Source organism: Neophocaena asiaeorientalis, unplaced genomic scaffold, assembly GCF_003031525.2.
Source record: "Neophocaena asiaeorientalis asiaeorientalis breed wild unplaced genomic scaffold, Neophocaena_asiaeorientalis_V1.1 scaffold129, whole genome shotgun sequence".
Lineage (NCBI taxonomy): Eukaryota > Metazoa > Chordata > Mammalia > Artiodactyla > Phocoenidae > Neophocaena > Neophocaena asiaeorientalis.
The window spans coordinates 7,357,529-7,372,606 of record NW_020172446.1 but is presented as its reverse complement, the minus strand read 5'-3'; the positions used below and the strand labels follow the sequence as shown (position 1 = coordinate 7,372,606).

General features: G+C 48.5%; 1 protein-coding gene and 1 long non-coding RNA gene across 4 annotated transcripts in view; one reads left to right on the top strand and one right to left on the bottom strand.

The window, feature by feature from the left end:
• The window catches only part of RAP1GAP2 (RAP1 GTPase activating protein 2), a 185,617-nt gene that overhangs the window by 143,193 nt on the left and 27,346 nt on the right, over positions 1-15,078 (bottom strand). The window lies entirely within an intron of this gene.
• Positions 3,381-5,199, top strand: LOC112393350 (uncharacterized). The gene is made up of 3 exons (XR_003001892.1): positions 3,381-3,604; positions 4,192-4,259; positions 4,922-5,199. It is a non-coding gene; the product is annotated as an uncharacterized LOC112393350 (long non-coding RNA).

Here is a 15,078-nt window from a genome sequence, read left to right as displayed (position 1 = left end):
GCCCCGGCCCGGGGCCCCCCGGCTGAGGGCGGTTCAAGTGGGCCGGCCGCCACCGAAGGAAGACGGCCGGCTCGCGCTCAGCGCTCCCGGGGCTCGGCGCCCGCGTTCGCCCTCTGCCCCGCGCCCCGGCTCCTTGCCGTCCCGCCGGGCGGCGAGGCCCCAGGGCTCCCTCGCCTCTCCTTGGTCCCCTCCTCAGCGCTCCGTGTCTCCCGCCCCCGCTGGCCGGGCCCCGGGCTCCCTCCCCAGGCGAAGGCGGCTGACGCGCTTTCCCAGCCCGGCCCGCCGAGATACTTCTCCGATGCTGTCACTGTCTTTAAAACAGAGGGAGAAAAAACATGCACCGAGAGGAAACGCGCGTCCTCAGTCCAAGCGAAACTGCCTTCGCGCGCGGGCACCGCCTCAGGCCTCCTCTGCCCGGGGCCAGGCTGCCGGGCGGTTAGAAGGGCATCCCGCGCCCAGCGCGCGGCGCCCGCCCTCCCGGGCCAGGGATCCCTGGCGTTTTGACTCGGCCGGATGCTACCTCTCACCTTTCCCCAAATCCCGGAAAGGACTGTCATGCGGGGGTAGAGGGATCTACTACAGAGTCCGCATCGATGTGGGCTGGGGTCAGTCCCCCGGTTAACATTTGTTTTCCCGGCCCTGGGAGTTTGACAAAACAGAGGGTCAATGATAGATTTCCTGGCTGTTACACCTGCACCTCGCGTCCCAGGTTGCCAGGGAGACGCAGGTGGGGGGAAGGGGGACCCTACTCCACGGCAGCCGGGGCCCCAGCGCGGGCTGCCTCACACACCCAAACGTTCATTCTTCCCCTCCGCCTGCACACCGCGTGCATGCTTCTCCTTCACTTCAGAAGCCAGTTGGTGGGGAAAGGGCCCTGGCCCGGTCTCTACTACGGGCGCGGGGTGCTCCTAAGCCCCCCTCAGTCACTTCCATTTGCTGCCAAGAAGCCTAGCACCCTCTCACCACCCTCACCTCCCCCCACCCCCTGCTTAACTACTGGCTTTGCTTCTCCTTCCATCCCCCTAGGGAAGGGAATCGGCAGAGGACTGGAGGGAATTAAAACTAGCCAATTAGTCCATCTTTGGTAACAGCCCTGTTGGGGCCAAAGAGGTCCCTGACGCAATTTGCCTTGTTTTTTATACAGTCTGCAGTTCAAGCAAGCAGAGAAAATCCAGACAGGGAAGGGGACCTTGCTGGAGAGGGGACGGGGGCTGCGAATGAATTCAAGGGCCTGAGACCTCAACCCCGCCTCTCCAGTGGGCACAGCTTCTTGCTGGCACTGGCATTGGGGGGAGGGCAGGGAGCGCCAGAGTGGTGCCAAAACGTGCCTGGTTTATTTATGAAGCATCCATTAGCAATGGCCTCAGCCCCCCTGAGCCTGCCTGGGTGGTGGGAGATCACAGATATAGCCATGGACGGCTATCTATAGCCAGAGAGGAGTGTCCCAGGCCCCACCCCTGGGATTGCAGCTACCCTGGCTTCAAGGACTACACCAGTAAGTGACCTGAGAATCAGTCTGGAAAAAGAATGAGGAGGAAATGAGTATGTCCTCAGTGGGTAAGAGGGCAGCGCGGCAGCACATACAGCCCAGGGCTCCTCCAGCCTTTGCCATACACAGAACCTATCCATGGCCAGAAGGGTGCTGGAGGCACTGGCTGTAGGTCTAGGCCAGCATGAGGTGCATTTTATCCACACACAGGTAGAGTACACCTCGGTGCAAGACCTGAATCCCTCCCAGGTGGGTGAATGTGGATGGCTCCCACCTAGGCCCCACTGCCTGGGAGGTATTTTAGATCAAGTTCATCAGTGAGAAACAGGGCATTGGGATGAAAGTGAAAAATCTTTCCACCAAGCAGGTAACTTTATTCATTGTTATTCTGGGCTTCCAGGCCCTCTCAACTCATCTACAACCACAATGTTTCCAGCCCCAGTGTGGCTGAAAATATAAGGTTGTCCCCCAAAGACCGTGACCTGATCTGATTCCTAGCGCCCTAAAAGGTAGAAGTTTTCTGGGGGTGGGAGAGCCATTCCTTCTGCCCACACCCCACACAGGAAACACCAAAGCATAAGGACACCCATCAGTGGCAGAGAATGTAATGGCCATCTGCTAGATGTGGCCATTCCACCAACATTTATGAAACAATTAGGATGCATCCAGCCTTGTGCAAGAAACTAGGGTAAGAGAAACGTAAGAGACCATCCTTGCTCAAAACAAGCAGGGCTAACACACATGAAACCACAAAACTATCCCATTCCTGGCTTATCCAGTTTCTCCAATGTGACCCAGCCACTGTTCCCCCAAGTTAGGCCATTTGCATACCACCTTCACAATGTCTTAATACCATACTACTCAGTTATTTACTTATTAACTTTGCTTTAATTAAATCCACTCACTTCTTAACTAATTTTAAACGAAAACATTATTACCACCCTAAAATCTATTATTGCTTGTCATTCATCCCATACAAACATACACAAACTTATTAAATTCTAGTTCAATTCTGTTGCCCGGCGAAGGCTCGGCACCTGAAGCACCTTCGTTAAAAGAGAAAAATAGACAAGCATTAGTTTTCAGCTACACACTTGCACCAAATGAAGACGCTGTCCTTGAAAAAGTCACCAAGTTTGAAAGAGAACCAAAAGGGAACAATTTTTCAGGTAAGTGACTCAAAGGTCTTCTAGGGCCACATCCGTGGGGTACTTTGGGGTGGACGGAGAAGACTGGACACTTCCAGACCACAGGGAGTGAGGTCAGTGAGGACCACAGTGGTCAGAGAAGGGGTCTTCGCCCGGATCCCAGGCCACTGAGCAGCAGTTTATCCTCGGCGGTGTCCCAGCTCACAGGACCTCCAAGGTCTGTCCCAGCCCTCCCCCCTCCCCAGCACACAGTCCCTGAGAACAAAGTGCTGGGCAGCTGCCAGCCTGGGTCTCTGTCCCAATCCGGGGAAACCCAAAGGCTGAGGGGGCCTGGGTGGGAGCTGGGTGGGGAAGGGGACAGGGCAGTTAATCATGAACAGAGGGCAGACAGCTGCACAGCCCATTCCTAAGGGGCCAGTGGGGTGAAGCAGACAGACACGCATGCTTGGTCCTGAAGAAAAGGGCCTTCTGTGCCTGGGAAGCCGCTCCAGGAGACACATCCGCGTGAAAGCAGGAATCAGCCCCACTGCCAGCGCCCAGGTCTGAGAGCAAGCGCTCCTCCCCACCCCCCACCCCACCTCCACTACCAGTGCCTCCACTGCTCCCCAAAAGGATTGCAACCCTCCTTGGCTAGGATCACGGGTAGACGTGAGGCAAGAGGGACTGTGGAGCTATGGGGTAGGGCCTCTTACGAAAACCAGCTATTTTCAGATATCTTGCTTCTCCCCTTCTACAGGGGACAGTGTGCCCAGCCTTCGCATGGATCACACAACCTTTGGAGCAATTCAAGAGTTATACACCTTTAGACCTGCTTAGGACAGGCCAGCATCCCCACTCTCTTATGCCTTTGGGGGTACACACCAGCTCCAGCTCCGAGAGAAATCACTCAGAAGCCCCCCACATGTCTCTCTGCGGAGCACTCACACCTGTGCTTGCAAGGAGCCAGACTGACATTCATTCTTGGCAGGTACGTCAGCACCCCCTGCTGGACCACGTTACAGTTGCATCTCTGGGATACCACCATATGAGGAAAAGGAGAAAGAGGAAGGGGGAGAGGGAAAGAGGGGGGAAGGGAAAGATTGGGAAGGTCATTTGAAGTGGAGAAGCAGTTTCTATTTTGAAAAGAGAGAGAGACGCAGGAGGGATCTTTGCCACACGTTGACTCTCCACCCAGCTCCTAACCTCCCCACTCAGAGCCCACGACCAGCCCCCAAAGGGGTCCCTCCCACCACAACAGGCTCCTTTGGGGATAGCAACAGACCACGCCCAGGCTGGGCATGGAAGCCAAGCTTGGGAACCACAGCTCAGCCTACTTCCCCGGAGCCACACATGTCATACTGAACAGAGGATCTGCCGAGAAACTGGCTCAGATTTGGGAAAGGGATCTCGGTGACTTGTGTGGCATTTCCGAGCTCCAGGGAGAGGAAACCATGCCTGAGAAAACCCACAGATCCCACTCAGTGGCAGGCATCCAGCCTTTGGGCTAAACATCATCTAGTACCCAGAGCCTGCAATGCATGATGATAACCAGAACTTTGCTGATTTCCTGTTCAGGAATTACAAGAAAAGGGGGTAGGAGGAAGAAGAAAGGAGTTCCTCACCTATTTCTTGGGCTACTGAAGGTATTTAAAATATTTCTTTTTGGTTTATTTATGGAATTTTGAATCCATGAATCTAAACGGCATGGCTATAATTTTTCCCACAGTAGAAACATTCAAAAGGATTCTTCCATGTGTGAAATTTCTGATGAGCAGGAAGCAGATTTTGCATGGAGGCTGCCAGGGGTCACTCCAGGGAATCGGGAGCAGATGGGGCCAAGGGTGGGTGTCCTGCAGCACAGGCATTTCATGCTCAGGGTCCCCAGTCGTTCCCCACCTCACTGATTAGCTGTTGCTACCAGTGGAGCCACTTCCAACTCTAGGCTTTCTGGGGCTGAGTGGAAAAGTGGGGAGGAAAGCTGTCTTTCCATAATATTAGCAACATTGCTTAGCAACATCTTTCAAAGCAAGAAGCAGCAGACTCTCCAAAAACCTATTCTGTTTGGCTCTACAAAGAACAGAGTGGTTTCTTACATGTGCATTATTTATATACTAGTCTATATACCCAGTAACACCTTCTGTGCTGGCTTCCTCAGGAAGAGGACGTATTACAGCTAAGTGAGATTTCCAGACAACAGAGTTTTGAGCAGCAAAACTTTTCTTTGCTTGCTTGCTTTTATTGTTATGACCTTGGCTAGAAATTTCTCTAAAATGTCTTACAGCTTTTTTGTCCACTTCAAATATAGGTTTAATGGAAACTTTTCTTGGTGACTCAGAGCCATTATTATCAATACCACCTACTGTACTCAAGCTAAAACTCAGTTACGAAGAACCAGTCACTGAGGTGAGGACCCATTTGTCTCTATGTTTAATGACCTCGATCAGCTGTGATGCGAAGATACTACAGCGAGGGAACAAAAACTTAAAGACCCCGCAGTCAGACGAACTTGGGCTAGAATCCCATCCTCAGCTTTTACTATCTGTGTGGCCGTGGGCTAGAAATTTCATCTCTCTGAGCCCTGGTTTGGTCATCTGTAAAACGGGCACAACAGTGCCATCCTCCTAGCGTTCTTGCAAGGCTTCTATGAGCATGCATGGTCCGCACAAAGACTTGTATGAAAATGGTCGTAGTAGCTTTATTCAAAATAGACGGTCCATCAGCAAACTGTGGTCTATCCACACCATGGAAGACCACTTAGCAATAAAAAAGGAACAAAATACTGACACAGGCAACAACATGGCTGAATTTCAAAGCACTATGGAGTGAGAAAAAGCCAGATACAAAAAATACTTACTGTATGATTCCACTTATACAACATTCTAAAACAGACAATCTAAGGTACAAAAAATGAGAACGGTGGTTGCCTCTGGAGGTGGGGGATTTTCTGGAGAGATGGAAATGTTCTCTATTAGGACAGGATGGTGGGATCCATTTGTCCAAAATGTATAATTAAGATTTGTGCATTTCAACGTATGTAAATTCCCCCTCAAAACACAAGTTAATAATAATAGAGGGAGGATGTGGAGTGGGTAAAGGTATAGATGAAAGAAGAATGGCAGAGGGGGCTTCCCTGGTGGCGCAGTGGTTGAGAGCCCGCCTGCCGATGCAGGGGACGCGGGTTTGTGCCCTGGTCCGGGAAGATCCCACATGCCGCGGAGCGGCTGGGCCCGTGAGCCATGGCCGCTGAGCCTGCGCGTCCAGAGCCTGTGCTCCGCAGCGGGAGAGGCCACAACAGCGAGAGGCCCGCATACTGCAAAAAAAAAAACAATGGCAGAATGTTGATAACTGGGGTGGGGGGGTAGGTGTTCATTATACTATTCCATTTACTTTGTATATGCTTGATATTTTCCACAATATAAAATAAAAAGAGGAAATTTCCTGGCGGTCCAGTGGTTAGGACTCGGCGCTTTCACTGCCATGGGCCGGGGGTTCAAGCCCTCGTTGGAGAACTAAGATCCCACAAGCTGCACAGCGTGACCAAAAAATGTAAAAAGAACATGTTCGTAGTGGGGGAAGAAAGGTTAATCGTGTTTATCTATGGAATTATGATGATTTTTACTGTTGTCTTTGTGCTTTTCTTCTATCTATAAATTTATAAGGACTACATGTTAGTTTTGTAAATAAGTAACAAGATGGATGTTATCATTAATTAAAGGAGGGATGCACGCAAAAACACCTCGCAGGTACTCTTTAGGTGGCCTTTCTCACTGTGCTGTTTTAAGTCCTTGCTCACAGTGACTGCTCCCTGGGAAACCAAATACAGGTGTACCTGGGAGATATTGCAGGTTCGGTTCCAGACCACCGCAATAAACCAAAAATCACAAGAAAGCGATTCACGTGAACTTTTTGGTTTCCCAGTGCATATATAAGTTATGTTTACACTATACTGTAGTCTCCTAAGTGTGCAGTAGCATTATGTCTAAAAACACAATGCACACACTTTAATTTTAAAACACTTTATTGCTAAAAAATGCTAGCCATCGTCTGATAACACAGGGTTGCCACAAACTTTCAATTTGTAAAACAAAACAAAACAAAAACAACACGCAATATCCGAGAAACGCAAGAAAGCAAAGTGCAGTAAAATGAGGTATGCCTGTAACTGAGCTTGACGACAATTAGGCCAAGCATCCTGGGTACCAGCAAGTGGGCGAGTGTTTACCTGCACAGACACACAGATCTTACACGTCTTGAAGAGAGTATGATCAGGCCACCCAAGACGGCTGTTCTCTTGCTCTCTGTCCATCCCTTGCTCGACCAGCCCCTGCTTCATCTACTCCCTACTCATATGACTGACCTTCCTCATCAGTAAATGCCTACAGACTTCCCCTTGGCCCCAGCTACTGATTGTACAATAGCTTATCAAAGGGGGTGACGGGCGTGCTTCTCTGCTCGTTTCCTTGGTAACTGACGAGCCAACCTGACATCAATTCCCCCTATAACTGGTAACCTCCCTCTCCCCTCCAGTAGTGAAGGCTGCTGCCCTGTCCTGCCCTCGTCTGCCTCACACAGTGGGCTGTCACTCCAGGACCTTGCTTCAGACATGTAAGATCCCCCATCCATTAAACCATCGATGTCTCTCTCGCTGACTCCAGGCTCTTTCTTCCGTCTCAAGGCTGGGCAAGTACACAGCTTGCAGGCCTGCGGGGTGCAGCCCAACTGTGTGTGTGTGTGTGTGTGTGTGTGTGATATAGGTCGTGGCCCTGTTGACCTGATTCCTAATAAACCCTAATTTTTTTTTTCCTGTTATCTGAACTAATCTCCTGCTTCTACGGGTCCCGGAAGAACTCTGGGTCGGATACTCCTTTCTAGAAGGAAACTGCCCCTATAGGCGGCCATAATCAAACGCTTTCTACCTAACCCAAACTAGAGTTTGCTTCACAACGGACTCTGGACTCTAACTCATTGATGTGTTCATTGCTCTTTCCCGTGATGACTTTAAGTCCTATTAGCCTTAAAGACAAACACAAAGTTTATCTTCCTTGTAGACACAGATTCCCTGAGCTTCGCCCAGCCAGGAGCCAAGCTTTGAGCCTCCCAGGGAGCAGCTATGAGTCTGCAATTTGCAAGCTTTTCGCCAGGACTGCTTTCTGAGGCCTTTCTGCCCTTTCCACCAGGAAAAGTTCTTCCGGCTGTCTAGCCTGCAGCACTCCTGTTGTAATCTAAGCTCTTCTGGTGAATAATTCCCTCCATTGTTGGGAAAACCCCATTTAGTTCCCACTATCTTACCCCTCCTCCCAGTCCCAAAGCAGCTTCAGAAACTGCACCAGCTGTTTCCCTTTCTCCCCAAGGCTCCAAACTCTTTGCTTCCATCCATTTTCTCCCCTGCCCAGCCCCCCTCACTCATAGTCATGAGGCTGCATGTGTCACAGCTAATAACTAAAGGACCAAAGTTTCCCAATTATTTCCTTCTTCTTAATGCATTAGAGCAGTTTCAAGGTTATTGGGAGCTGGGCTCAGCAGCCAGCTGTGTGTGAACACCATCCATCAAACCTGTCATGCAGAGGACACGTAAGAAGATGCTGTCAGACCGTCTCCAGGCAAGACCAGCAGTGACCTTTGTGAGGGTCCCTTCTTGGAGAATCTGGAGCAGAAACAGTCTCAACCCATCCAGCCCTCGAGGCCGTGGGATGTGTGCGAATTAGTGTAGGAGGGGCAACTAGCAGTGTAATTCCCCAAAATCCAATGGGGAAATTCATCTTGCAAGCTGCTGACCTGTCCAAATGTAGAGTACATCCCTTAGTTATTCTGCACCTAGCCCCTGGTTTGTTTCCTTTGTGGCAATTATTCTAGCTTAAGGAGGGGACTGGGGCGGCGGGACGGTTGGTACTGATTTGTCTGTTTGCTGGTTTTTTGGGTCTGTTTGCCCTAGTGGACTGTAAACCCCATGAGCTCAGACACAGTACATATCTTAGAGGTCACCATCACCTGCTCCCTCTTCACCCCGTGCCCAGAATGGCACCTGATGCACTCTAACCCTCCATAAACATTGTTGGAAGTGAGGAAGGAGAGGAGGAGAGAAAGAAAGGGAGGGAGGGAATTCCCACTAGGAGGACCATGTGTCCTGGAGTTGAACTGGATTGGCTGGACGGGAGGGCAGAACATCGCTGTTCCAGGGATGGAGACCCACCCTCCACCCTCTCACAGGTGCAAAAGCTCAGATAGGGTGGCTAAAAGGATGCTTTCATTGAAAGCCCCATTCCAGGCTGGCACAGCCTCGTGAGTCTGGCAAGGAGAAACCTCAGATCAGTGGGTCCAACTCCAAGGTCTCTTTCAGGACACCCGAAAGTCCCCCTGTTAGACAACCCTACGGAGGAGGGTACTAGTCTCCTTCTCATGTTTATAGATGAAGGGAGGGACCTCTCTAGGGCCAACCCTGGACAAGCTTGGTCTGACTCTGGGGCCCACACTTGGGTGACAGGTAGGGGTTTGGCCACTCACCCTTGGGTATGAAACAAATTACATTCCTTTATTTTTCTAAAAATACCTTTTAAAAAGTCTTCTGGACTTCCCTGGTGGCATAGTGGTTAAGACCCCCCCTGCCAATGCAGGGGACACGGGTTCGAGCCCTGGTCCTGGAAGATCCCACATGCCGCAGAGCAACTAAGCCCATGCGCCACAACTACTGAGCCTGCACTCTAGAGCCTGCAAGCCACAACTACGGAGCCCGCACGCCGCAACTGCTGAAGCCCGCGTGCCTAGAGCCCGTGCTCCGCAACAAGAGAAGCCACCGCAGTGAGAAGCCCACACACCACAACGAAGAGTAGCCCCCACTCACCACAACTAGAGAAAAGCCCACGAGCAGCAACGAAGACCCAACGCAGCCAAAAATAAATAAATAAATAAAGTCTTCTAGGGTTGGCAGGAAATGCAGTAATTTTGGAGCCCTCTCCTCCGGCCCATTTACTTCCACCATCTTCCCTTCCTCATCAAAGAATGACCAAAGGGTTCAGATAGTCCCCTGGGGGGACAGTGCTGTGCCCCATTCTATGGTCACCTGTGGAGGAATCACCCCACCCATTCCGAGGGTCCATGGCCCTGTGTAGGTCACCATCCCAAGTATCCAAGGAGCAGCTCCGAAGGCAGGTCCTGCTCACCCTGAAGCAGGAGAATCACCTCAGAGGGGAATAAACACCACCCCCCTGATGCAGCATTTGACAGCTACAAGCACATTCACATCTTTTATTCCATTGGATACTCACAACTCTGTAAAGAAGGAATATTAGTATCATCCCCATTTGCCAGATGAGTAAACTGAGACCCAGAGAGGTTTAACTCTTCTGTCCAGGATCACACAGCTCATAAGAAGCAGAGCTGGGACCCAGACACCGGTCTCCATGGTTCCTGACTCCCACAAAATTCATAATGAAGAGGATGGAGATCCCAAGGGATTAGGAGACAACACAACCAATCAGAGGCTCACCATGCCTGTCACCAGACAAACTGGAGTTGGCTTTTCCACCTGCCTAACACTCAGGCCCCTTCTTCCGGTCGACAGGCCTTGATTTTCCCTTGGGGAATACCCCGACACCACTCTTGGTTTTTGTGGTTCAGATGGGACTGTCCCTTTCTCAACCTCTCCACCCTGAGCTGTAGGATGGGTACATGGTCCAGGCCTGGCCAATCCATGTATTCTATTCATCAGGCCACAATGACTGCTTCTGGGATGGGCATATAAACCCAGTAGGTCCAAACAAGTGAAGACCTGAATTTTTGCTGGCACCATAGAAAGAAGTAGCTTACTACCCCCTGGGATTTCCAAAGTTGCTGGCTGTCTTATGTTTAAACTGTCTTATGAGAGGAGAATTGCCTGTGAGTGACGTGAATGCAGAGGAAAGCAGAGCCAAGAGATAGGGACAAACAGACTGATGATATTTTTTGACCCACCTGGATCCAGCCATTCCTGAAGTCAGTGCTCAGATCTGTTTTTCCTTTTGGTGTCTTTTTTTTTCCCCTTGAACTAGTTTGAGTGAGATTTCTGTCACCAGTAAATGAGTTAATTAACATATGAGATCTCTACCCAATGGGCATGCAAAATAATAGCTTTAGACAAGTAAGAAAAGCACATCGCTCCTTTACCCGAGGGGAGCAGCCCTCAAAGTGATGCATAGGGAGGTCCTTCCAGGAGGAGCCCCTAGGAACACCAAACAGACCTGGAGGCACCAACCCAGCCCATGAGTGACAGGCTTGGGGACAATCCTCTTGACCCTACTCTCGGGGAAGGCAGAATGGCCTAAATCCCACCCTGAAGATAAAATGGGAATTTCTCCCTTCCTCCTCATTGTCAGCATGTGGGTCACTCATTTTATCTTTCTTCAGTAAAATCAAGGGCTATTCAAGGAAAACATTGAAAAAAAGGAACATTTGGACTATTCTAAAAATGTGGGACATTCTACAAAAACAACTTTGCCAGGTCTGCTGTTCCACATTTAAAGAAACTAAAGAGATGTGATAACCAAGTACAAAGAGTGACCATTAATAATAAGCCAATAACATAATCTAATATACAGTCCACATTTAAATTTGGGAAAACTATATTTGGAAATGGACTGTATATTAAGTTACATTGTTAAATTAATATCCACTTTCTTACATGTGATCATGGTATTGTGGTTCTATCAGAAAATGATACTGTTTGGGGGAGACACCTGCTGAAATATTAGCGTATGAAGTATCTTGACGTCTGCCACTTATTTCCTCTACTTTACTCTCATTATACAGAGAAAATGAGAACACCTGTGCAAATGTTAATAAGTGGTGAATCTGGGTGAATACAGCTGCTCATTGCATTATCCTTGTCATTGTTGCATAGGTTGATAATTTTCAAAACAAAAAGTTGAATAGAAACTACATCACCCTTGCCGATACGTGCCCTCAAATCTGCACACATATGTGCACGCACGCAGGGAGCGTGCATGCACACACGCACATGCATTCTGTGACCCAACAGATGGGTGTGCAAAGAGCACTGGGCCTGAGTCAGCAGAACCAGCCTCTGGAGCAGATCTGTCCTCTCAGTATCCATACATCCTTTTATCCTAGTCTATTTTCTCAGCTGTAAAATGAGGGCTGAAAATGCTATATACACCCATGAGATGCAGTATGAACATTTAGGTGGATGGAGTAGTACTGTTAAGGGGTTAAGAACTGAAGCCAGAGGCCTAGATGAGATGGTCTTTTCTATCTTAAGGTTCCTTTCTAAGGAAGTGGGTGTAGGTGACAGAAACTGTCTCCAAGGTCACCCCCTTCCCACCCAATTGCCCAGTTCTAGGCCTCTCAAGCAACCTTAGAATCTGAACTTGGGTTTGAGATCAGCAAGCAATATCCAGGACCAGCCCAGTGAGAACTGGCCTCTCGGTTCAATCAGCAAAGGAAATGCATTTGGGCTCCAAGCTGTGCCCAAGGGACCCTCAGGGCAGAAGTGCCTTAACAAGTGTGAATCAATGAAAAGCCAAGGCCAACCCCTCTGAACTTGGCTGGGGAAGTCAGTGCATTCAGTCTCACAGACAAATCCATGGCCACCCCTCCAGTTAATAAAGCTCTCTGGGTTCCTGAGCTTCTGAAAAAGGAGAAGTTGAGGATACTCTCAGCAAAAAACCATCCTGCAAAGATCCCAGGCAGGTGCAGGAACTTCAGAGGGCAACAATCCACTGACTTAGGGAGGATGGTGCCAGAAGGGGTAGAGGGTGTGGCAGGCAACGCACAGCTGGAGAAACTCAGGGGTGAGCAATCAGAAAAATGCAGCCACAACAAAGTGGGCGTTTCACCCAACAGACTGGCAAAATGCACATGCCTGCTAGCGGTGGGCGTAGAAGCCAGAGGGCAATTTTGCAGTATTATTAAGATAAAAAGTCACCCACCCTATCACCCAGCAATGTAACCTCTAAGATTTACTCAAATCTAGAGAAACACTCGCATGTGTGTAGAGAGATGAGTCTGAGGCTGTTCACTGTGGCACTTTCGGAAAAGAGTCAAAAATACCAGAAGCAACCATTTAGAGTGAAGACTGCTAAGCAGATGTGATATATTCATAAGCTAGATAGTATACAATGTTTAGAAGGAATGAACTAAATCTATATGTATGGACATTGACAGTTACTTAAGACACATGGAAAAATATTTTTTAATATTTAGAAAAATATGTACCAAACTCTGAACAGTGGCTACTCTGGGGAGAAGAAGCAACTGGCATTGTGGCCACAGGAGACCATTTCTTTTTTTTTTGTAACATATGTATTTTTTTATTGAAGTATAGTTAATTTACAATGCTGTGTTAGTTTCAAGTGTACAGCAAGGTGATTCAGTTATACACATATATATATTCTTTTTCAGATTCTTTTCCATTATAGGTTATTATAAGATAGTGTAGAAGCCCACGCACCACAACGAAGAGTAGCCCTTGCTCGCCACAACTAGAGAAAGCCCACGCGCAGCAACAAAGACCCAATGCAGCCAAAAATAAATAAATAAAATAAATTTATTTTTTAAAAAAAGATAGTATAGTTCCCTGTGCTATACAGTAGGGGCTTCTTTTTTACCTATTTTATATAGAGCAGTATGTATATGTTAATCCCAAACTTTCCCGGACCGGGGCACGAACCCGCGTCACCCGCATCGGCAGGCGGACTCTCAACCACTGCACCACCAGGGAAGCCCGAGACTGTATTTTTATTTTTTTATTTTTTTTTCCGAGACTGTATTTTTAATGTTCTGATTTTTTTTTAAAGAAAATGTATTCTTACATTACTTGTGTAATGTAGAATAAAATTTCTTAAAGGAATCATCAATTTTTAAAAGTAAATCCACATAGTGAAATGATACACAGTTATAAGAAAAAGGGGGAGGAGGAAGAGGCTTTAAATGGACGGCTATAGAAAGATTTGCAAGATATATTCTCCAGGGAGAAAAGTAAGATGTAACACCATGCTACGTAGGGTATTACTTCTTATGTAAGAAATGGAGATAAGAAGAATAAATGTTCGTATTATACAGGAATACGGAAGCACTGGAAATACCTGATAAGAGGATTTAAGAAGGAGGTGACCAGGTGGACTGGAGGAAGAGCAAGTCTTCTCACCGTATATATTTTTTAATCGCTTTGGTTTCTGAACCAAATACATGTAAATAAATCTACTATTCAAAATAAATTATAAATAAATAGACCAGTCGGGATACCCACAATACATTAGATCGCATTGTGGAGATAATCAGCAATAGTCATAAAAGCAGAAGGCCAGACCCTTGGGGTCGGTTATTGCATTCTTGGGAATATATCCTAAGGAAATAAACCCTGCACGTGCAGAAACTACATGCACCAAGATGGTCGTTCCAGTGGTGTTTCTGATCGCGGAGAATTGGAAGCAACCTAAATGCCCACTAGTGGGGGATCAGCTTATTATTTACGCTCTGGCGACAAGGCCACTGGACAGTCCAGGGCTCGCTCCCTAGGGATTCTCCTCCACACCAGCCTCCACACACACACGGGCCAAACATGGGTGTCAGCACAGTGACTATTCAGTGCAGGTGAATGGAATAACTGACGGCACAGGTGAAATCCGCCAGCACTCAGGGTTTCCAGCCTGAGCCTCACACTCCGTATGCCTGAGCAGAACCACGGGTTATCGTGACAGTTGCAGATTCCTCGGCTCCGCCCTCCGAATTCCAGTTCCGTGGGTCTGGGGTAAAGCCCCAAATCTGAATTTTATCAAGTACCCCAGGTGGTTCACTTTGAAAACTACTGTCCTCTGTGTCAATGCAAACTTGTAAATACTTTCTGTGTTAGAGCGGGAGGATTAACCACAGGAGCTTTCTGGCTCACTTGTCTCATGTTTTCTTTAACAGTGGGTTACATTATCGTCCCAGTAAAGACACTGACATGCATGGATATCCACATGCATGGACAATGATTTTTATATGTAAGTACAAGCATGGGAGAGTGAGTTCTGCTGGAAGCAAATGTCTCAGTCTTAACTGGGGGGTAGACCAGAAAGCTCTATATACTATACTAATAATATGTTACCATTCCATTGCTGTTATTATATTAACATCAATTAAGTAATAATATATTGTAAGTAAAAATGCAGTCTTAATTATTAATAAAAAAAGATGTAGGGACTTCCCTGGTGGCACAGTGGTTAAGAATCCGCCTGCCAATGCAGGGGACACGGGTTCAAGCCCTGGTCCAGGAAGATCCCACATGTCGCGGAGCAACTAAGCCCGTGCACCACAACTACTGAAGCCTGCACTCTGGAGCCCGTGAGCCACAACTGCTGAGCCCGCGTGCCACAACTACTGAAGCCTGCGCACCTACAGCCCGTGCTCCACAACAAGAGAAGCCACCTCAGTGAGAAGCCCGCGCACTGCAATGAAGAGTAGCCCCCGCTCCCCGCAACTAGAGAAAGC